This window comes from Chlorocebus sabaeus, chromosome 2, assembly GCF_047675955.1.
Source record: "Chlorocebus sabaeus isolate Y175 chromosome 2, mChlSab1.0.hap1, whole genome shotgun sequence".
NCBI classification, from domain to species: Eukaryota; Metazoa; Chordata; class Mammalia; order Primates; family Cercopithecidae; genus Chlorocebus; species Chlorocebus sabaeus.
In genome coordinates, this window is record NC_132905.1 from 9,393,531 (window position 1) to 9,416,552 (window position 23,022).

Sequence of the window (23,022 nt, forward strand, 5' to 3'; positions counted from 1 at the left end):
GATTTTCTGCTGGCCTCCTTATCCAATCTCAGCTTCCCTTCAGTCATAACTGCCTTCCCTTAAGTGCCCCCATCCCATTCTGACTTTCTGAAAGTGTTGGTTCACTAATGGGACATTATTTTTAGCATCTCGCGCAAGTCCCTGCCGACTGCTTACTTTATGGCTGATAGAGCTTTTTTGCTTTTTTTTCCTTACTATATATTTTTTTTAATGCTCAGCAGTCATTCATATATAATCTCTCCATTATCCCAGACAAATATCAAGCAGATAAAAGTTTCCCAATGCCTTTAATTAAACTTCATGAACTACTTTTTAAAGCACTTTAACCACCCACCACAGTCAAATATTTTATGATCTTGCTGGGGCAAGAAGTGCAAGAGAAAGGAAGATGTAGAGGTGTCGTAAACAAACAATCGCCCATGGCACTCGATTTGGGAGATGAGACTGTCAAGGGAGAAATAGTACATATAAAAGTAAAAAACGATCCTGATATTGGTGCAAGAGTATTTGTGTTGAACTTATATTGGAGATTTGGAAAAGTTCTATGAAAGGCCTTTAATTGGGGAAGAAATGCCACCATGTCCAAGAAGTTAACTCTGCAGATGTGATTTTTGCATTAAAAGAGAGTTCCTGCATATTGGGTGACTCTGAGAAAGTTGCTAAAGAATCCTAATTTACTATTCATACCATTGAAGCAAAGTCGAAAGTACACTATAGGTGTGCGTTACTATTATAAAACTCAAGATAGAATGTAATAAGGATAATTATCATCTCCCCATCTTCATTTATTGGACACTTAATAAGTGACAGACATGGGGACAAACACTTTACATTTAAATCACACACAAATCTGAGAGAGTGGGTATATTAATAACCTCATTTTACAAGTTTCACGGCAACATTAGTGCAAGTTAAGGCACTAATCACACAGTTAGCTAGTCTGTGCCTAAATCATTTAACTTAAGTTTCTGACTCTGCAAACTTTTTGGGGAGAGGAGATCCTTTCACATTTAAAATGTATAGATGCAATACAGCTGTTTCCTGACTCAAACGCTTCCCTTCTACACATACCTGCATACATACTCACAAACACATACGCACACACATACTTGCAGAGCCACACATATGAATGTGCTCACACAGACTTTCCTGCCACCAGGGCTCTAATCTTCATCTTTTGTGTTCTAAGAAAGTGACCCCAGCCAGAACTTCAAGAATAAGCATTAGTTCATTTGAACCAATCATGGCAATTTTATCCCCCTTCCTTGATTGGCTTGAGAAGTGGTCTATGACTCAACTCTGTTAAATGAGATACAGTGAAAGTCCACTAGCAGACCTTCTTGGAAATGTTTCTTAGCTCTTAAAAAAGAGAAAGAGAGATGCAAGGGAGAAGCGGGCCTTTCTGTTTCTGAACAATGATGTTTGTTCAAGAGCTACTATAGCCATTGTGTGACCATGAGGGAAGTGAGATGGCATGCCAAGGATACACAGCAGAAAGTCAGAAAGGAGCTGGCTTCTTGAGAGCCACCACTGAGCCTCTGAGCCAGACAAGCTTGGGATTCATTGTTTGAAAAATAAATTTATGTATTCATTGTAAATTGGGTCTGGTGTGGCTTATAGTCGGAGATTTCTAAAGACACTCCCGATATCTCATCACATCATTGTGAGAACTCCAGTACATGAAATATTCATTGATTTACATTTTTTGCCTCCTTCTCACTTTTGACTATTTCTAGCTTGTAGGTCCCATTGGCTTGTTATTCACTAAAATCATTTTTTCACCTAAAGAAAAAAAAAGAGCACGACAGTCTCAACGAACCTGATGAGATTATATTTTTGTTTTCTTGTTTTGAGACACAGTCTCACTCTGTCGCCCAGGCTGGAGTGCAGTGGTGCCATCTTGGCTCACTGCAACCTCCGCCTTCCAGGTTCAAGCAATTCTCTTGCCTCAGACTCTCAAGTAGCTGGGATTACAGGCATGCACTGCCATGCCCAGCTAACTTTTGTATTTTTAGTAGAGACAGGGTTTTACCACGTTGGCCAGGCCAGTCTCGAACTCCTGACCTCAAGTGATCCACCTGCCGTGGCCTCCCAAAGTGTTGGAATTACAGGCATGAGCCACCGCACCCGGTTGAGATTATATTACATAAGATGGCAGCACCTATCTTGCTGGATTCCTTCCTTCCCATTCTGGCCTTGAGAAAGCATACGACCATGGCAGAGAATCCCATATGACAAGGAACTATGAGAAGCCTTGAGGTGCTCACAGTGACCTCCAGATGACAACCAACAAGTAACTGAAACTCTCAGTATTATATATGCAAGGAAATGAATTCTGCCAACTGTGTGAAATTAGACGTGGACCCTTCCATAGTTGAGATTCCAGATGAGTCCATAGCTCCACAGACACCTCTATTGCAACCTTACCGAGGATCCAATTAAGTTGTACTAGAACTGCTGACCCGTGGAAACTATGGGGTGATAAATATGTATGATTTTTATTTTATTATTATTATTATTATTATTAATATTATTTGGGGCAGGGGGGATGAAGTCTCGCTCTGTTACCCAAACCAGAGTGCAATGGTACACTCTCAGCTCACTACAACCTCTGCCTCCCAGGCTCAAGCAATTCTCCTGCCTCAGCCTCCTGAGTAGCTGAGATTACAGGCACACATCACCATGCCTGGCTAATTTTTGTATTTTTGGTAGAGACAGGGTTTCACCATGGTGGCCAGGTAGGTCTCAAACTCCTGACCTCAAGGGATCCACCAGCCTCAGCCTCCCGAAACGCTGGGATTACAGATGTGAGCCACCATGCCCAGCCTATATGTATGATTTTAAACCACTCAGCTTGCTGTTGCTTGTTATGCTGGTCTCAAACTCCTGACCTCAAGTGATCCACCACCCTCAGCCTCCCAAAGTACTGGGATTACCATGCCAAGCTTATATGTATGATTTTAAACCACTTAGCTTGCTGTAGCTTGTTATGCTGTAACAGAAAATAAACACACATTCCAGTACTTTCACAATCTTGAAAGCCAGCATCTCCTTACATGTTGTGCTCTTGGCATCCCACTCTAGTTCCCACCTTAAGATAACACTCTTTTTTTTAGCTATAGCATTTGGGAGGGGGATTTGACAAGAGCTGAGTTATATCTTATTCTGTTCAATTATGCTGGTCCTATTGTTTTATCCCTATATAAAGCATTAAACACAGAATGATTGTGAGCATTTACTACTTAGTAACTTCATTAAGCTATTAATTACCCTTTCTAGTAAGCACAAGTTTCTTTAAAATGTCAGTAATTCCTGGGTTTTGTCTATCGTGATTTTCACAATCCTCTCATTTATACAGCCGAAGAAAGTACCAATTCTTTATTTCTTGCCATGTCTCTCAGTTCATATAGAAAACTGGTGCTCAGATAAAGAATTCAATGGTGACCACGGTGCAGCCTTCAACAGTCAGGATTTCCAAGCTCTTTTTTTTTATGTTAAAAATTTCAGAAGATCTGTAATCAGAGAAACTCAAGTTTAATTCCAGCCGCTCTATAACTCACAAGGTCCGTGACTTTAGAAAATTATTTTCTCCTCTGGTCACTTATCTGAAAAATTGGGAGATTTATAATACCTACCACATAGATATATTTTAATGAAATAATGCCAGTAAGGTTCTCAGCACAATATTTGGCATGGAATATTCACGTCAAATAAATAAGAACTATAATAGAAAACATTTCATAAAAATCAACTATGTTTTAGGCATCGAGCTAAAAGCTTTACTTACACATTACTCCATTGAACTTCCACTACAAAAGCATATACCCATTTTACAGATAGAGCCACCAGTCCCCAGAGAGAGCAAGTAACTTGCCCAGTATTCCCCAGATCATGAGTGATTCAAACAGAAGCAGTTCAATACTAGAGCCAACTCTTACCAAACACACCACGGCCCCCCTCCCCTCTCTTCCTGCCCACTGCTAACTTTGCTTCTTGGCAAAGATTTTATTTTCCTGCACTTTTTTTTTTTTCCCTGAGAGAATGTGCCTATCTACCAACAGTAGCTGCCCTGTATTATCAGGCTATGATGCAAGCAAGAAATGTCTCAGGTTGTGTTTTCGGATCGTGCTTTGTTATCAGTAACACCCATCTTTCGTCTTTTTCCTTCCTTTTCTTTTTAAAGGGAGAGACTTGGGCTTCTTCCCAATTCTAGCCCTATTCATGTCATCTGACACATTCTTTAAAACAAAAGTCACAAAATACGTGCTCCTGAAGTCACTGGGTGCTTCTGTTGAAAGATGGTCACCTTTACTCCTAACAAATGATTGTACTTCCTTAAGGAGGCTGGTCCTTCCCTTTCTCCACCCACCACCACCGCCTCTAATTCAGGACTAACACTGATGCAAAGGAGAAGATGAATCCTACCAATATCATCCTATCCGATAATGATCTGCATTTGAATAAACAGAAACACCTAAGTGAATTTTGAAGAACAAAAATACGCGAACCACTGAAGTCAGAAACACTAAAATATAATGATTATAAATGGGAGTAGGAAGAGGGCATCGTCCAGATGAACATATGTTAGTCATTAGTTTCATATACATCAGAAATATTCCTTTTGACTGCTCTGGCCCACCGAGGTGAAAAATTGATTCACCTGTTCCGCCAAGGTGCATTGTGCCTGTCCTCCATAATCCACTGGTGATCTTAATTAATGTAGCATTGCCTGTCTCAATCACAATCTCAGTTCTATTAAAGTATTCCCTGCTGTTAGAGGATGAGCAAAACAATCTACAGGTGTTACACCAAAGAACGGTATTCATTTCCCTCTCCAACCTGTACTCAAATCAATCCAGTGGTTTCTTAATCTTGCAGGCCGAAATACTGCTCACTAGAACGAGGACATTTCATTATGAAGTTGTGCTGATCAAACAGGATGGAATAGTTTAAAAGGCAGCTGGAGTATGCTCCCACAGAAATTAAATTCAAAATTTGCAATGAATACCTGCAGCTTGTTTCTCCAGCATTCACTTCTTTTTCCAGCCATGCATGGATTTTTAAGGGCATCTTTCCAGTGCTCATTTTCACTGTGCATGATAGAGGACAGACAGCTCCATTCTCAATCCTAGGACTGAAACAATCAGCCCATCAACTCACCCTGAGAATGTTCAGGAACGGCCATGTTGCCTTCTGGACCAATCGAAGTGGACACTGGGGTTTTTTTTTGTTTGTTTTTTTTTTTAAGATAAATATTGGAAAAAAATACCTTCACTCTTCTCCACTGAATTTGATCTTAGCAGGATTCAGCCCCGGACTGTTCTGGCAGCCATGCTGCACATAGAAAAGGAAAGCTTGTCGGCCCCGTGCAGTGGCTCACGCCTGTAATCCCAGCACTTTGGGAGGCCGAGGCGGGCGGATCACGAGGTCAGGAGATCGAGACCATCCTGGATAACACAGTGAAACCCTGTCTCTACTAAAAATACAAAAAATTAGCTAGGCATGGTGGCAGGCGCCTGTAGTCCCAGCTAATCGGGAGTCTGAGGCAGGAGAACAGTGTGAACCCGGGAGGCGGAGCTTGCAGTGAGCCGAGATCAGCCACTGCACCCCAGCCTGGGTGACAAAGTAAGACTCCATCACAAAAAAAAAAAAAAAAAAAAAAAAGGAAAGCTTGTCTGGGAATGGAGTTAACAGAGAAGATACAGAGTTGAGTCTGCTTCCAGCCTTACCTGAAGCTAGATCTGTCCCGTTCTATTCAATTGTATGATCCAGTCAGTTTCTTTCTTTTTTGACTTAGAACAAATTGGAACGGATACTTTCATATTTGCCATCAAAAGCAAGCTATAAGATATAGTCCCTGGTAGTTGATTAATAAATTTAGATAATTTTCCTGTTCATTTTAATTTTAAAAATATACAATAAAATAAAAAGAGTCCCCACTGCACATCTGATAAGCTTGGCTGGAAGCACTTTTTTTTTTTTTAATTGGAGGCTCGCTAACCTAAGCCCTGACTGTTTCATCCATCTGCTACATATGACCTCATAGAGTAATGGCTAAGAGTTTGGGCACTGGAGCCAAACTGGCTGTATTCAAATCCAGCTTCACTACCCACTAGCTGTGTGACACTAGCAAAACCTTTTTCCTCCTTGTGCTTCTGTCTTCCTATCTGCAATGGTCATAATAAAAGATATTCCTCCTAGGGGTATTACAAGTGTACAACGGGATAATTTGTGAAAAACCAAGAACAGTGCCTGGCATGCTCTTAACGTAAATAAATAGAATGCCAGTCTTAAAATCTCATTCACCTGAGAATTATCATACTTCCCATAAATGTTCTGTGTAAACCAACATGAATATATATCAACTACAGACACCAATTTTCAATTAAAAAAAACCATGTCCTCCTCTTTCTAACATCACCTCTAGGTACACACTGTTGTTGTGCTGCACATGGTCCCTCATCCTAAAGTTACATCCATAATTATGAAGCACTTTGGAATTGTTTTCCTGCTTTTCCCCATCCTGCCCGAAACAAGTTAAATGTAGGCATCTGCAAACTGATTCACACGTACGTGACATTAGTTGGTTATAATTAATGCATTGACACTGCTTGGCATACGCGCGTGTTTGTGCGTGGGTTCATTTTAAATAAATGAAGAACATGCCTTAACACAGAGAACTAGATCAACAACAGTAGATTCTGAGGGACCAGAAATTAGCTAGTAGAGCAGGTGTTACATGAAAGAAGATAAAAACTGGAGACATAAAGGGAACAAGAGACACTGGGCCATCTTAAGGATGGAGAGTGGGAGGAGGGAGAAGAGCAGAAAAAATAGCTGTTGGGTAGTACGCTTAGTACCTGGGTGCTGAAATCATCTAACCCCCATAACACGAGTTTACCTATATAAAATCCTGCACATGGACCCCCAAAATTAAAAGTTAAAAAAAAATTTTAAAGAAATAGAACTTAAAAAAAGATAAATAATACCAAAATATAATAATTCTGCTACAATGTTTAACTCCTTAAAGGGTCAGTTGGGTATATAATTCCAAAAGAGAAGTTTCCAGTTAAGGAGCTTACTTTGCATAGCCCTTCATTAATTATTATATACAACAAATATCTAACTCATGGAAACTCATGTGACAGAGACGGATAGAGGGAGAAGATACAAAAATTAATAATGCATGAGCCTAATCATAAAGTTGTTCCCAGTCCGGTGGGAAAGACAAAATCAAAATAATTTAAAAGCAATGCAATAGTTTATTGCAATAAATATAATTTGATTCACACCCAAGATCTGTATTAGATGCTGTTCGTACAAAGATGAATTTTCACATAAGTCCTATCCTTGAAGAACTGACAGCTATTCTCTTGTGACATATGTAATATGGGAAAGCAAAACATAGTATACTATTAAGTAAAAAGAGAAGGAAGCAGTTAATGATATCTCTGAAGAGGGGGTGGGTTGGAATAAAGCCAACTTCTGTAATTGATTTCCACTCGATACTTTCTGGGTACAGTCGGTTTGAGAAGCTATGGGTGATCTCGTGGTATTAGTCCATTTTCATGCTGCTGATAAAGACATACCCCAGACTGAGGAATTTACAAAAGGAAGAGGTTTAACTGGACTCACAGTTCCACGTGGCTGGAGAGGCCTCAAGATCATGGCAGAAGGACAGGAGGAGCAAGTCACAGCTTACATGGATGGCAATAGGCAAAGAGAGAGCTTGTGCAGAGAAAATTCTGTTTTTAAAACCATCAGATCTCATGAGACCTATTCACTATCACGAGAACAGCATGAGAAAGAGCCGTCCCCATCATTCAGTCATCACCCACTGGGTGGCTCCCACAACACGTGGGAATTATGGGAGCTACAAGATGAGATTTGGGTGGGGACACAGCCAAACCATATCACTCATGCTAATGAAAAGTATAATCATGAGTGGATCCCCAGTGTTTAGTATGACCCTTAATAAATGAGTCTGAGTTTGACATTCAGAGCACAACCGTGTTTCCTCTTATCCTTTTGAGTGCAAGTTTTATTCGCTGAGAAGTGGTCGTTAAATAACTTTCTGGGTTGTTAAATAACTTTCTGGGAAAAGTTCATGGAAACACTTGGATCTACCTTTAGCGGCATGCTCATTGTTTATCTACCACTCCAAAGCCAACCCAGAACTTCCTTTCCCTTGCCTGTCTTCCAGTAGCGAGGCCAATAAAAGTCACATGTTCTCTTCCCAGCCATTTTCATAACTAAAAGTGAGCACGTGGGGAAGAAAGCCTGAGTTGAGGCTCCACTGCCATTTCTTAGTCCACGGCATCAGAGTCCCATGGTTGGCTTTACACGAGAGTAAGAGCTAAACTTGTAGCACCTGTTTTATGCTGGAGAAAGGTAATCTCAGAGTGGGCAGATAATGATATCCTCCAAAAGTAATGAATGGGGATATAGAAGCTTGAGTATGTTATTTAATGTTGAATGAGTAACCAAAGAAATAATTTAAAAGAAGAAATATAATCAATAAAAATGTGGGAAGGAGAATGTAAGTGAACCAAATTGCTTATCTTCCACAATGAGTGTCATTCCACTATGAGTAACATTCCTGAAGCTGATAAATCAATAAATAAAGGTACAAGTAAATATAGGTTCATGTGATGGAGATAAACACCAGAAAAACTAAAAACCAAAATAGTAAAGGCAACCCCAACATAATAACATTCAGAGTGAGGGCAGGGAGGAAGGTTTTTACTTTGCATTTCATATTATCGACATGTGACTGCCTAAATGCCTTTCCTCTTCATCTTCACCTATAAAGATGATAGGCACAGTGCAAGATCATCTTCAATGTCAATGTCTGTTGTCTGTTCCATCCCGTCAGAACATATCAGCCCCCTCTTCTGAACATGTGAGTCAGCTTTGTTTTTATTTTTACATGCAATTAAGTATTTTAATTATTTGTGTGTGTATAGTAATTGTAAGCTCTTTAAAATCAATAGCCATGAGTCCTTTGAAAATAGTATATGCTCGCTCAATTAGTGCTGTAGACATGAGACACCCATGTTCTAGAGACAAAATATTGATACAAGCACAGGAATTTAACTTCCTTGCACCAGATGCCTGTATTATCTATTTATCCTACAGTAGATTTGGAAGGAAGGAGGGAAGGAGGGAGGAAGGGAGGAAGGGAGGGAGGGGAGGGGAGGGAGGCAGGCAGGCAGGTGGGGGAGGGAGGGAGGGAAGGAAGGAAAGAAGGGAGGGAAGGAGGGAGGGAGGAAGGAGGGAGGGAGGGATTGAATGTGGAAGTTCTGGAAAATGAGAAAAGTGCTATCACATTAAAATTTTTAAGAACTGTCTTCCACACAAAGATCAGAAAGGCCTAGTTAGATGAAGCCATAGAGGTCCCACTTGCAATCTCCCATTCTGTGAAAGAGAAAAATGTTAGAAAATGTGTGGCAGGCTGGACATTCTCTAACAGGTGGATGAGAGCTTCTTTTCATAGAAGACAGCTTCAGTGAGCAGTAAGGCAAGGTCACAAGACATCTCCCAGGGGCTGAGTATTGCAACAGGCAGAAAACTACATGAAATCTAAGAATTCTCTACAGCATAAATTGTGTAAATAAAATTAAACATTTATCAAAATATAGGACAATGTGTTGTCAGAAAAAGTCTTGGCTAAAGAAAGTTCAAACTCATATAGATTACAATTAGTTTCAGCAAACTTATTTTAGCAGTATAATTGAATTAGATAAAACTTCATCATTTTTAAATCATTTTATTCATTTTGATGAAATAAATACTTTACAGAAAGGCAAAAAAGAAAAGAAAATCTTGGTATCTTTATAAATTAGTGAGCAAAGCGGAACATTTCCTAGACTATAAGCTCTAGGAGAACAGAGCCTAAATCTGTCTAATTCATTCTAAGTCTTTTGGTGCTGGACCAAATGACCTGCACAGACTATATGTTCAACAAAAAGTCACTGAATAGACACCTGACACTTAATTCAAATTAGTCATGATTTACATACTATAATTCCCATGTGAATGTGGGAGAATGACTGCTTATATGCAATGGTCGAAATATAATTTGATACAAACTCTACAGAGGTCACCTTGGAGGTACGCATCAACAGCTTTCAGCCAGTGTGTGTTACGTCATCACCACCACCATCTTTGCCACATAAACTCAACATCTTTTAGTTGATATGCCAGGCACTGTGCCCAGTACATCATAGGCATCGTCACAGCCCTGCCTGCTAGATTCTCATGTTACTCCCATGCTTCTGCACAAGAAAACAGATCCTTGGAAAGAGACAGGTACCAAATTGCCCAGCAAGCAAGTGGCAGAACCAAAATTCTAACCCAGCCCTTTCTGATTTGAAACACAAACTCCCGACCACTATGATACATTGTCTCTATACGGACAACAGAACGCAGGTTCTTTCATTTTGCGATACCTCTTCTAGTAATTATACTAGAGAAAACAATTATGTGCTCCAAAATGTAGTGAAAGTGTAAGTTTTCTTTAACATTTTTGCCTTCTCCTTTTGCATTTTATTAAAACTACATAACTTGAGCCTTTGGTTCACATCTCTTTGCAGAAATTTCATTTTACACTCAATACTTTGGAGAATTTTTGAGGCAACAGAACAGCTTGAAATTAAATACCAGTTACCAAATCTATTCAATCTACTGGGGATCCACACTGTTAACCCCAGTGGTCATCTCTCTTCTTGGGTCACTATGCCACCCTATTTCTAGAAAAATCTCCTTTCATATCAAGTCATTTCTCTAGTTTCTTCTTTTATTGTCATCTATAGAGCCCCCATTTTCAGTGAATAGACCAATCAGTGAACTGACTTTCAATAAACTGCCCCATATCTGTTACTCTAGGGCCACCAAGGGAAAAAAAATCGGTTTCTTTATTATGCAGAACAATTTACTTTCTTCAATTTAATCACTCTCTTTTAGACAGACTGTGGGATAAGTTAAATAATTTATGGTACAAGGAATACAAGAGAATGCTATTGAGCAAATCAAAATTATACTGTACAATAACAGTTAAGAATCTGGCAAGATATTCAAGATATACTGAGGGGAAAAAAGTTAACAAAAATAAAAGAAAATGTATTACACCATTTCGAATGAAAACTAAGTTGCATTGGTGTTTGCAATTATATACATCAAAGTTTTTGAAAGTATTTTCTGCATTGTGGGATTATGAGATATTTTTAAACTATAAAAAGATATAGATGAATACACACATACAATTGCATGCACAGGTAAAATCCTGGGGAAAAATATCTAATTTTCATTAGAGAAATTAATTTATCTAATAAATTATGTAATTATTCTAAAATAATTATCTAATTATTCTAAATAAATAGTATAGGTCACAGAGCATTCACAATGGCAGGGACTTTTGTCTATTTTATGTACTTCTCTATTCCAATTTCTAGAATGGTCCCTGAAATATAGTGGTCACTTAATATCTATTTTTGAGGTTATTAGTGTGTGTTCTTTTGTAATGTTAAGTCAAAGCAAAATAGGTTATTTTTTAATTAACTGATGCTGAGAAAAGTTCTCATCTACAGACTAAAAGAGTTGAATATCGATATCATACCATGTGCCGAAAATAAATTACAGAGAGATAAAATGGTTGGATATAAAGTATAAGTCCCTTGTCATACCTCTAATCTATTTCTAATAAAATCAGAATGATCTTTCTACAACACACATCTGATTTTATCACTACTCTGTTGAAAAACTTTTAAGGGTGTCCAACTGCATTGGAATTAAAGTTTAAAATGTTAAAAATACTCAGCATTTTACTGAACCAGGCCAGTTTTGCCCATCATGCAGCGAGCCAATCACTGAGAAGATGAGTTTTGCAGCAGAGAAAGGGTTTACTCAGAAGGCAACGAAGCAAGGAGCCAGGAAGACAGGTCTCGACTCTGCCTCCTTGAATACAGGATTTCAAAATATTTATGGACTGAAAAAACAGGGTGGTCTGAGGCGTGTGGAGAGATGGTTGGAGGTAAGGGTAAGTGATGTACTCAGTGATCTGTGTAAGCATACTCAAACTTCCTGGCTTTTCACAGGATGCATGTTCACAAAACGGTGTCATTATCAGAATCTAAGGGTGGAGTTTATGGCCCTCTGACATCAAAAGGTCACCCACTGGACACTCATCCTGGCCCAGTGGTCTCAAGTGACTTGAACTGGACAAGAGCTAACCCCAAATTCATGAAAAACAACTTATGCAACTGTTACCAAGGTGACCCGTACATCCAAGATGTTATCTAGAAGGAAGCTGGTGGGAATTTAGTTATAGAGTGTTTAGCTACATGACTTTTAGCTCTATGGGTTTTAAAGTCAACTAACAGCAAGTAAGTGAAAAACAAGTGAGGCAGGTTAAGTTTGGTCAGCCTAAGTGGGTTAGCCCTCAGTTTTTAACACATCCTAAAAGCCTGCCTAACCCTCCAGCTCAGCTGGTCTTCTCTCTCTCCTCCAATGGCATGTGAGACTCAGATATTTCCCTCCTTTCAAATTCTAGATTCTTAACCTGAGGGACTTCCTACAGTTTCCTTCCTTCTGAAATGCCATCTTTCACCCTCAAAACAATATTCTCATAACTAGCCAATCACTGCTCATCTTTCAAATGTGACATTCTGGATATATATGTGTTCTCAAAATATCTGACCACAAAATATATACTTATTAAAATTGGAAAAATAGAAAATCTACACTACAGTGGCTGGCATACCCCACCTTTTGAGACAAAGCCTCACTCTTCTCACCGAGGCTGGAGTACGATGGCATCGTATCGGCTCACTGCAACCCTGGCCTCCCAGGTTCAAGTGATTCTCCTGCCTCGGCTTCCGAGTAGCTGGGATTACAGGCACCTGCCACCACGCTCAGCTAATTTTTGTATTTTTAGTAAAGACAGGATTTCACCATGTTGGCCAGGCCGGTCTCGACCTCCTGAGCTCAGGTGATCTGCTTGCCTCAGCCTCCCAAAGTGCTGGGATTACCGACGTGAGCCACCGCGCCCAGCCACTCCTCTTTAATCAAGTGCTCAAGCTTCCTGAGAGCATGCACTGAGAGGGACACAGCATAGCCTCTGCACGATCCTTGCCACAAACACACATCAAACCCAAACGAAGAGACGTTCTACACCCGGTACTCTCTAAAAACAGCAAAGTCATGAAAGGCAAACAAAGATTGAAGAACTCCTCCAGATTAAAGGGGATGAAAAAGACAGGACAAAGAAATGCAGGGCAGAATTCTAAATTGAATCCTGGACCAAGAAAGGACATTAATGAAAAAACTGGAAGAACCTGAAAAGGTCTGTTGATTAGACAGCAGCATTGCTATTATTAATTTCCTGATGCCATAATGTATACTCTAGTTATATAAGAAAACATCCTTGTTTTATAGAAAATAATACCGAAATACTGATAGGTAAAGTGGCATCATGTTTGCAATTGACTCTCAGAAATTTGAAAAAATAAAATAGAATAAAATAAGTACTTGTGTGTACACACACATACACGTTATGGGGATGAGGAGAGATTATAAAGCAAGAAGAGATATAAAATGTTAATATTTAGGGAATCTATGTAAAGGGCATATGGAAATTCTTTGTTCTGTGTTTGCAGCTTTTTTTTTCTTTTATTACTGGATTTTTTTTTTCTTTTTTTTTTTTTTTTTTGAGACAGTCTCACTCTGTCTTCTGTCGCTACGCTGAAGTGCAGTGGCATGATCTCAGCTCACTGCAACCTCCACCTCCCAGGTTCAAGCGATTCTCCCGCCTCAGCCTCCCGATTAGCTGGGACTACAGGCACACGCCACCACGCCAAGCTAATTTTTTTATTTTTGGTAGAGACGGGGTTTTACCATGTTGGCCAGGCTGGTCTCTATCTCTTGATTTTGTGATCCGCCCGCCTCAGCCTCCCAAAGTGCTGGGATTACAGGCATGAGCCACCTGGTTGGCCATCACTGGCTTGCTTTTAACATTTTAACCTTTAGCCTTTTATGAGTGTAATCAACCAGGTAAGAGTGGTAGGGGATATTTCCCAAAATGTCCCATGTAAGCTCAAACATTGGGTTTGTCTTCAGAATAAAACAGGGTTTTCACTGTTTATAAGGTTATTCCAGAGTTTTGAAAATTCTCTCTCCATTTTTTCCCTGTATTCCTCTATTCAATTATCAGCTATCACAGTCAGACACAAAGTTTGAAGACTGCAGCCTTTTTAAACTAAAGTTTTATTTCACAATAATTGTAGATTCACACGTAATTGCAAGAAATCAGAGATGTCTCTTGTACAGTTTACCCAGTTTTCCACAACAGTAGTATCTTGTGAAACTATAGTACAGTATCACAACCGGGATATTGGCACTGATAGTCAAGAGCCTGCATACTTCCATCACCACAGGGATCCCTCAGTGCCCTTGCATAGCCACACCCCTCTTCATTCATAGTTCCTCTCTAACCCCTTCAGTCACTAATCTGTTGTCCACATCTACTGTGCTCATTTCAAGAATCTTACATAAATGAAATCATACAGTTTGTAAGAGCTTTTTCCACTTAGCATAGTTCTCCAGTGGTTCATCCAGGCTGCAGTTGGTATCAATAATTTGTTCCCTTTTATTGCTGAGTAGTATTCCATAGTATAGATGAATGGACTAATGAGAGTTTCCTTGACTATTCCTCCATTGAAGAACATTTGGATGTTTCCAGTGTGGAGCTGTTATGAATGAGCCGCCATGAACATAAACAGGTTTTTGGGTGGAAATAGGTCTTCATTTATCTGGGATTAATACTTGGGTGTGTAATAACTGGGTCATATGGTAGCTGCAAGTTGTTCTTATTTTGTTTTTGGTTTTGAGACAGGGTTTTGTTCTGTTGCTCAGGCTGGAGTGTAGTGGCACCATCACAGCTCACTGCAGCCTTAACTTCCTAGGTTCAAGGGATCCTCTGGCCTCAGCCTCCCTAGTAGCTGGGACCACAGGCACACACCACCATACCTAAGTTGTTATTTGTAGAGATGAAGTCTCGCTATGCTGCCTAGGCTGCTCTCAAACTCTTGGGCTCAAGTGATCTTCTCTCCTCGGCCCTGCAAAGTGTTGGGATTATAGGTGTAAGCCACCATCCCTGGCTGCAAGTTGTTTCTTTTTTTTTTTTTTTTAAGTGGCCAAACTGTTTTCTAAAGTGGCTATGCCATTTTATATTTCCCTCAGCAATGTACAAGTGATCCAGATTCTCCCTCTCCTTCCCAGGATTTGCTATTGCCACATTGTTGTATGTGTGAATCTCAATATAGTCTTAACTTGCATTTCCCTGAGGAGTATGTTGAACATCTTTTCATACGCTTATTTGCCATCGGTATGTCTTCTTCGTTGAAATGTCTCTTCATGTCTTCTGCATGTGATCTAATTGGATGGTGTACTTTTTTTTTTTTTTTTTTACTAAGGTTTGAGTGTTTTTATAGATTCTTAATACTACTCTTTTGCTGAATATATGGTTTGCAAATATTTTCTCCTGCTTGTTTTATCTTTTCAGACAAGGCAGTTTCCCTCTTTCTAAAATGCTATCCCTAAAATTAACAGGTAATTTTGATGAGAAATATTTTTAATTTTGATGAGGTTCAATTTATCAACTTTATTTTTCTAGATTGACTTTTCAGTGTTAAGTCTAAGAACTTTTTGCTGAGACCTAGATCCTAAAGATTTTGTCCTATATTTTTCCAACAGTTTTACAGTGTTACATTTCACATGTAATCCCATGATCCACTCAGAGTCCATTTCTGTATATATGAGTCTTGGGTCAATATTTATTTTATTGCATACGGACGTCCAATTGTTGTAGCACCATTTGTTGAAAAGGCAACATCTGAGAAATTCCTTGTTCACATTGGTTAGATTAGTTGGATAAGGACTTCTAGTCTCTCCTCAGATCTGTAAAGATCTTAAAACATATCACTTCCACACTTACAACAAGAAAAAGCTGAACAAATTGTAAATGAACAACCTTCATTGAACCAAAGAACTGAGTTCTGAGGGAAAACCACAACCACAAAATTTAGAGATACAGATGAATCCAGACAGTCGCAGCTGTGATCTATTTACTTACAGCAGAAAGCCACTGCAGCCATAAACTGATAGAAACACTTAAATAGCCATTTTGATGAATTTTGGGTAGCTGAGCGTGGGCTACTCTGAAAATGAAAAATTCTATACGCCACAGTCTTGACGGGGGAGTGGGGCAGGAGCCTATAATTTTGTGGATGCTGCTTCAGTAACCCTCACAGGTTTTCATGATGAAGAGCTGAAAAAGATCACCTGTGGCTCCGGCACGGGAAGAAGGTTAATCATACAGAAATACACCTAGAGCCTCCTCTTTAACAGGAAGAAAGGCTTTAACTTTCTCACCTGGGAGAAGAGGACTTTTCCACTTAGCTGTGCCCCCTCAAGTCCCAACCTTTGGGTCTCACCTAAGGGAATAGAAACGTGAACCTCAAGTCCCAACCCTGGGGTCTCATCTAAGGGAATAGAAACCTGAAGAAGCACCTGTAGAGGTCACATCCCAGAGACACAGGCCCACTAAAAGACAGGTTTAATCACAAGGTTATTGAACGCTTTTCTTCTCGCAGACATTAGAGCCACATTAAGAGGACTCCATGAAATAAGAATGGTGTAAAACTAAAAGGGCTGCAAGAGGCAGGCTCTTTCTGAGCAGAAGTATTTAGGGATTCCCACAGTCAAGAAAGGAGGAAAAGAAAAAGGAAAAAAGGAAACTATGGGCCTCTGACATACTTAGATGTAGCAAAAATTTAACACAGCCCACCTGGTAGGAAAGATAACATAAAACTTGATACCATGGGCCTATTTACCACAGTTTCTTTTGCCAAATACAGGATATCTGACTTTCCACATAAAAACAAAAAATTAAAAGGTATGCAAAAAGGCAAAATCAAAAAAAGGCTTCAGAACAAAGTAAGCCAAAACAAGCATTAGATCTGGATTCAAATATGCCACAGATGTTGGAATTAACAGAGAATTTTTAAAAAATGATTAATATGTGAAGAGCTGTAAAGACAGCAAGTGTTCAACATGTAAGCCCAGGTGGATGATGTGAACAGAAAGACGGCAATTCTAAGGGAAAAACGAAAGAAACACTAGAAATAAAAAATGGTGTAACAGAAATGAAGAATGCCTTTGATGATCTCATAAGCAGACTTGACACAAACCAGGAAAGAATTTGTGAGTCTGAAAACAGCTCAACAGAAACCTCCCAAGTACAAAAAATAAAAAATAAAAAGAAACAGAAAAGAAAATTTTAACAAAGGTCTGGAATAATTTCAAAAGAAAAAATGGAGGAGAAGAATATTTAAAGTACCAATGGCTGAGAACTTTCCAAAACTAATGATAGGCAACAAACCATGGATTGAAGAAATTCAGGAAACACCAACAAAATACATTTCAAAAATGTAAGTACACCTGGGTATATCATATTAAAATTGCAGAATACCAGCTACAAAGAGACAATCTTGAAAGAAGTCAAAAAAAAAAAAAAAAAAAAAAAACTCTGACATTATAAAAGAATAAAATGTGGAAATTATCAGATTTTTCATAGAGGCCATCTTCAAAGTATTGAACAAAAAATTCATGTCTAGATCCAGTAAAATTTTCCTTCAAAAGTAAAGAAGATTTTCAAATAAACAAAAGGATGAAGGGATTTTATCACCAGCAAAACTGTCCTGCAAGAAATGTTAAAGGTAGTTCTCCAAAAAGAAGTAATATAGGCCAGAAACTCAGACCTACATTAAGAAAAGAGCATCAGAGAAGGAATAAATTAAAATATTTTATGTTCTTATTCATAATTTAAAGGTAACTTGCTTTTAAAATAGTAATAGTAATTATGTATTGGATGATTACAGTATATGGAATAGTGATATGAAATGTCAGCCAACCCTAAGGAATGGGAGAGAGGGACTGGAAATCCTTTGTTGTGAGGTATCTGTAACACACACGAGTGGTGTAGTTTTGAGGGGGCACTTAGATTAGATTTAAATGTTTCTTTCAAACTCTAGGGTAACCACTAAAAATTTAGATAGAAGAACAGTTAAGATACCCAGAAAAAATAAGATGGAATCTTGCAAAATATACATTTAAAACCAGAGAAGGCAAAAAAGAAAGGGGGTAAAAAAGAAAGAACAAATGTAACAAAACAGTTACAATAGTACCAGTACCAACCCAACTATAACAATAATGGCTTTAGCTGTGAATTGTTTTTCTGAATTTTAACCATTCTACTACATGTGATGGTATGACATTGTTGTTTTAACTTGCAAATGACAAAAGATATCAGGTATATTTTTATATGTATATTTGCCATGTGTCTCTTTTTTGGTGAGGCGTCTGTTCAAATCTTTTGCTTTTTAAATTGTTGGTTTTCTTATTGTTGAAATTTAAGAGTTCTTTTTGTATTTTAGACACACATCTTTTATGAAATATCTGTTTTGTGATTATTTTCTCCCACCCAGTCCATGGTTTATCTTTTCATTCTCTTAAGAATGACTTTCACAGAGGAGGGCTTTTGTTTTAATAGAGTCCATTCATCAATTTTTTTTTTCACAAATTGTGCTTTTTTATATATACTTTAAGTTCCAGGGTATATGTGCACAACGTGCAGGTTTGTTACATATGTATACATGTGCCATGTTGGTGTGCTGCACCCATTAACTCATCATTTACATTAGGTATATCTCCTAATGCTATCCCTCCCCACTCCCCCCATGCTATGACAGGCCCCAGTGTGTGATGTTCCCCACCCTGTGTCCAAGTGTTCTCATTGTTCAATTCCCACCTATGAGTGAGTACATGTGGTTTTTGGTTTTATGTCCATGCGATAGTTTGCTCAGAATGATGGCTTCCAGCTTCATCCATGTCCCTACAAAGGACATGAACTCATCCTTTGTTATGGCTGCATAGTATTCCATGGTGTATATGTGCCACATTTTCTTAATCCAGTCTATCATTGATGGACATTCGGGTTGGGTCCAAGTCTTTGCTATTGTGAATAGTGCCGCAATAAACATACGTGTGCATGTGTACTTATAGCAGCATGATTTATAATCCTTTATATACCCAGTAATGGGATGGCTGGGTCAAATGGTATTTCTAGTTCTAGATCTTTGAGGAATTGACACACTGTCTTCCACAATGGTTGAACTAGTTCACAATGGTTGAACTAGTTCCTATATCTCCACATCCTCTCCAGCACCTGTTGTTTCCTGACTTTTTAATGATTGCCATTCTAACTGGTGTGAGATGGTACCTCATTGTGGTTTTGATTTGCATTTCTCTGGTGGCCAGTGATGATGAGCATTTTTTCATGTGTCTGTTGGCTGCATAAATGTCTTCTTTTGAGAAGTATCTGTTAATATCCCATTTTTTGATGGGGTTGTTTAATTTTTTCTTGTAAATTTGTTTATGTTCTTTGTAGATTCTGGATATAAGCCCTTTGTCAGATGGGTAGATTGTAAAATTTTTATCCCATTCTGTAGGTTGCCTGTTCACTTTGATGGTAGTTTCCTTTGCTGTGCAGAAGCTCTTTAGTTTAATTAGATCCCATTTGTCAATTTTGGCTTTTGTTGCCATTGCTTTTGGTGTTTTAGACATGAAGTCCTTGCCCATGCCTATGTCCTGAATGGCATTGCCTAGGTTTTCTTCTAGAGTTTTTATGGTTTTAGGTCTAACATTTAAGTCTCTAATCCATTTTGAATGAATTTCTGTATAAGGTGTAAGGAAGGGATCCAGTTTCAGCTTTCTACATATGGCTAGCCAGTTTTCCCAGTACCATTTATTAAAGAGGGAATCCTTTCCCCATTTCTTGTTTTTGTCAGGATTGTCAAAGATCAGATGGTTGTAGATGTGTGGTGTTATTTCTGAGGGCTCTGTTCTGTTCCATTGGTCTATATCTCTGTTTTGGTACCAGTACCATGCTGTTTTGGTTACTGTAACCTTGTAATACAGTTTGAAGTCAGGTAGCGTGATGCCTCCAGCTTTGCTCTTTTGGCTTAGGATTGTCTTGGCAATGCGGGGTCTTTTTTGGTTCCATATGAACTTTAAAGCAGTTTTTTCCAATTCTGTGAAGAAAGTCATTGGTAGCTTGATGGGGATGGCATTGAATCTATAAATTACCTTGGGCATTATGGCCATTTTTGCAATATTGATTCTTCCTATCCATGAGCATGGAATATTCTTCCATTTGTTTGTGTCCTCTTTTATTTTGTTGAGCAGTGGTTTGCAGTTCTTCTTGAAGAGGTCCTTCACGTCCCTTGTAAGTTGGATTCCTAGGTATTTTATTCTCTTTGAAGCAATTGTGAATGGGAGTTCACTCATGATTTGGCTCTCTGTTTGTCCGTTGTTGGTGTATAGGAATGCTTGTGATTTTTGCACATTGATTTTGTGTCCTGAGACTGCTGATCTGTGGGATTGGTGGTGATATCCCCTTTATCATTGTTTATTGTGTCTATTTGATTCTTGTCTCTTTTCTTCTTTATTAGTCTTGCTAGCTGCCTATCAATTTTGTTGATCTTTTCACAAAACCAGCTCCTAGATTCTTTGATTTTTTGAAGGGTATTTTGTATCTCTCTCTCCTTCAGTTCTGCTCTTAGTTATTTCTTGCCTTCTGCTAGCTTTTGAATGTGTTTGCTCTTGCTTCTCTAGTTCTTTTAATTGTGATGTTAGTGAGTCAATTTTAGATCTTTCCTGCTTTCTCTTGTGGGCATTTAGTGCTATAAATTTCCCTCTACACACTGCTTTAAATGTATCCCAGAGATTCTAGTATGTTGTATCTTTGTTCTCATTGGTTTCAAAGAAGATCTTTATTTCTGCCTTCATTTCATTATGTACCCAGTAATTATTCAGAAGTAGGTTGTTCAGTTTCCATGTAGTTGAGCAGTTTTGTGTGAGTTTCTTAATTCTGAGTTCTAGTTTGATTGCACTGTAGTCTGAGAGACAGTTTGTTATAATTTCTGTTCTTTTACATTTGCTGAGGAGTGCTTTACTTCCAACTGTGTGGTCAATTTTGGAATAAGTGTGATGTGGTGCTGAGAAGAATGTATATTCTGTTGATTTGGGGTGGAGAGTCCTGTAGATATCTATTAGGTCCTCTTGGTGCAGAGCTGAGTTCAATTCCTTCATATCCTTGTTAACCTTCTGTCTCATTGATCTGTCTAATGTTGACAGTGGGGTGTTAAAGTCTCCCATTATTACTGTGTGGGAGTCTAAGTCTCATGGTAGGTCTCTAAGGACTTGCTTTATGAATCTGGGTGCTCCTGTATTGGGTGCATGTATATTTAGGATAGTTAGCTCTTCTTGTTGAATTGAACCCTTTATCATTATGTAATGGCCTTCTTTGCCTCTTTTGATCTTTGTTGGTTTAAAGTCTGTTTTATCAGAGAGACGGGGAGAATGGAACCAAGTTGGAAAACACTCTTCAGGATATTATCCAGGAGAACTTCCCCAACCTAGCTAGGCAGGCCAACATTCAAATTCAGGAAATACAGAGAATGCCACAAAGATACTCCTCAAGAAGCGCAATTCCAAGACACATAATTGTCAGATTCACCAAAGTTGAAATGAAGGAAAAAATGTTAAAGGCAGTCAGAGGGAAAGGTCGGGTTACCCACAAAGGGAAGCCCATCAGACTAACAGTGGAGCTCTTTGCAGAAACTCTACAAGCCAGAAGAGAGTGGGGGCCAATATTCAACATTCTTAAAGAATTTTCAACACAGAATTTCATATCCAGCAAAACTAAGCTTCATACGTGAAGGAGAAATAAAATCCTTTACAGACGAGCAAATGCTGAGTGAGTTTGTCACCACCAGGCCTGCCTTACAAGAGCTCCTGAAGGAAGCACTAAACATGGAAAGGAACAACCAGTACCAGCCCCTGCAAAAACATGCCAAATTGTAAAGACCATCGATGCTAGAAAGAAACTGCATCAACTAACAAGCAAAATATCCAGCTAACATCGTAACGACCAGATCAAATTCACACATAACAGTATCAACCTTAAATGTAAATGGGCTGAATGCTCCAGTTAAAAGACACAGACTGGCAAACTGGATTAAGAGTCAAGACCCATCAGTGTGCTATATCCAGGAGACCCATCTCACATGCAGAGACAGACATAGGCTCAAAATAAAGGGATGGAAGAAGATCTACCAAGCAAATGGAAAACAAATTGTGCTTTTGGAGTTCTATCTAAAATTCTTCACTAAACCCAAGTCACATACTTTTTTACTTATATTTTCTTGTAGAAGTTTGATGGTTTTGCCTTTATGTTTAAGTATATTATCAATTTTTAAATTAACTTTTGTGAAAGGTGCAAAGTTTGTGTCTAGATTAATTTTGTTTGCATATGGATGTCCAATTATTCCAGCATCACTTGTTGAGAAGACTATCTTTCCTTTATTGACTTGCTCAGATAATCCAAGGAACTTACCACCATGTCGTTTCTTGGCCTCAAAGTTCCTAACCTTTATGTTTCTTTCTCCATCTTGCAGAATTTTCTCGTGTATGTTTCCTATATGATGCCCAAAGTTTTTAGTTTTACTTAATGACAAGAATAGTGAAAAGTATATCTAATTCTTCTGTCTGGAAGTAGAAGTCTAGAGTTGCTTTGTAAGTCTGAAATTATTTCAAAATAAATAGAAAATTAAAAGGCAATAGGAATAACATCAAATTATGTAACAGAAATAAAGGATCCTTTGCTTAAGAACTTTTCACACAGTGAGGGTAAGAATTGGGGATTTTAGTTAAAGCAATGCGATTTGAAGAAATTGAGATATTTGCAATAGCTTCCTAGTGGTGCCATAAGAAGATACCACAAAATGGGTAACTTAAAAAGTAAAAATTTGTTATCTTTTTTTTTTTTTTTTTTTTTTGAGATGAAGTCTCAACCTGTTGCCCAGGCTGGAGTTCAGTGGTGCAATCTGGGCTCACAGCAAACTC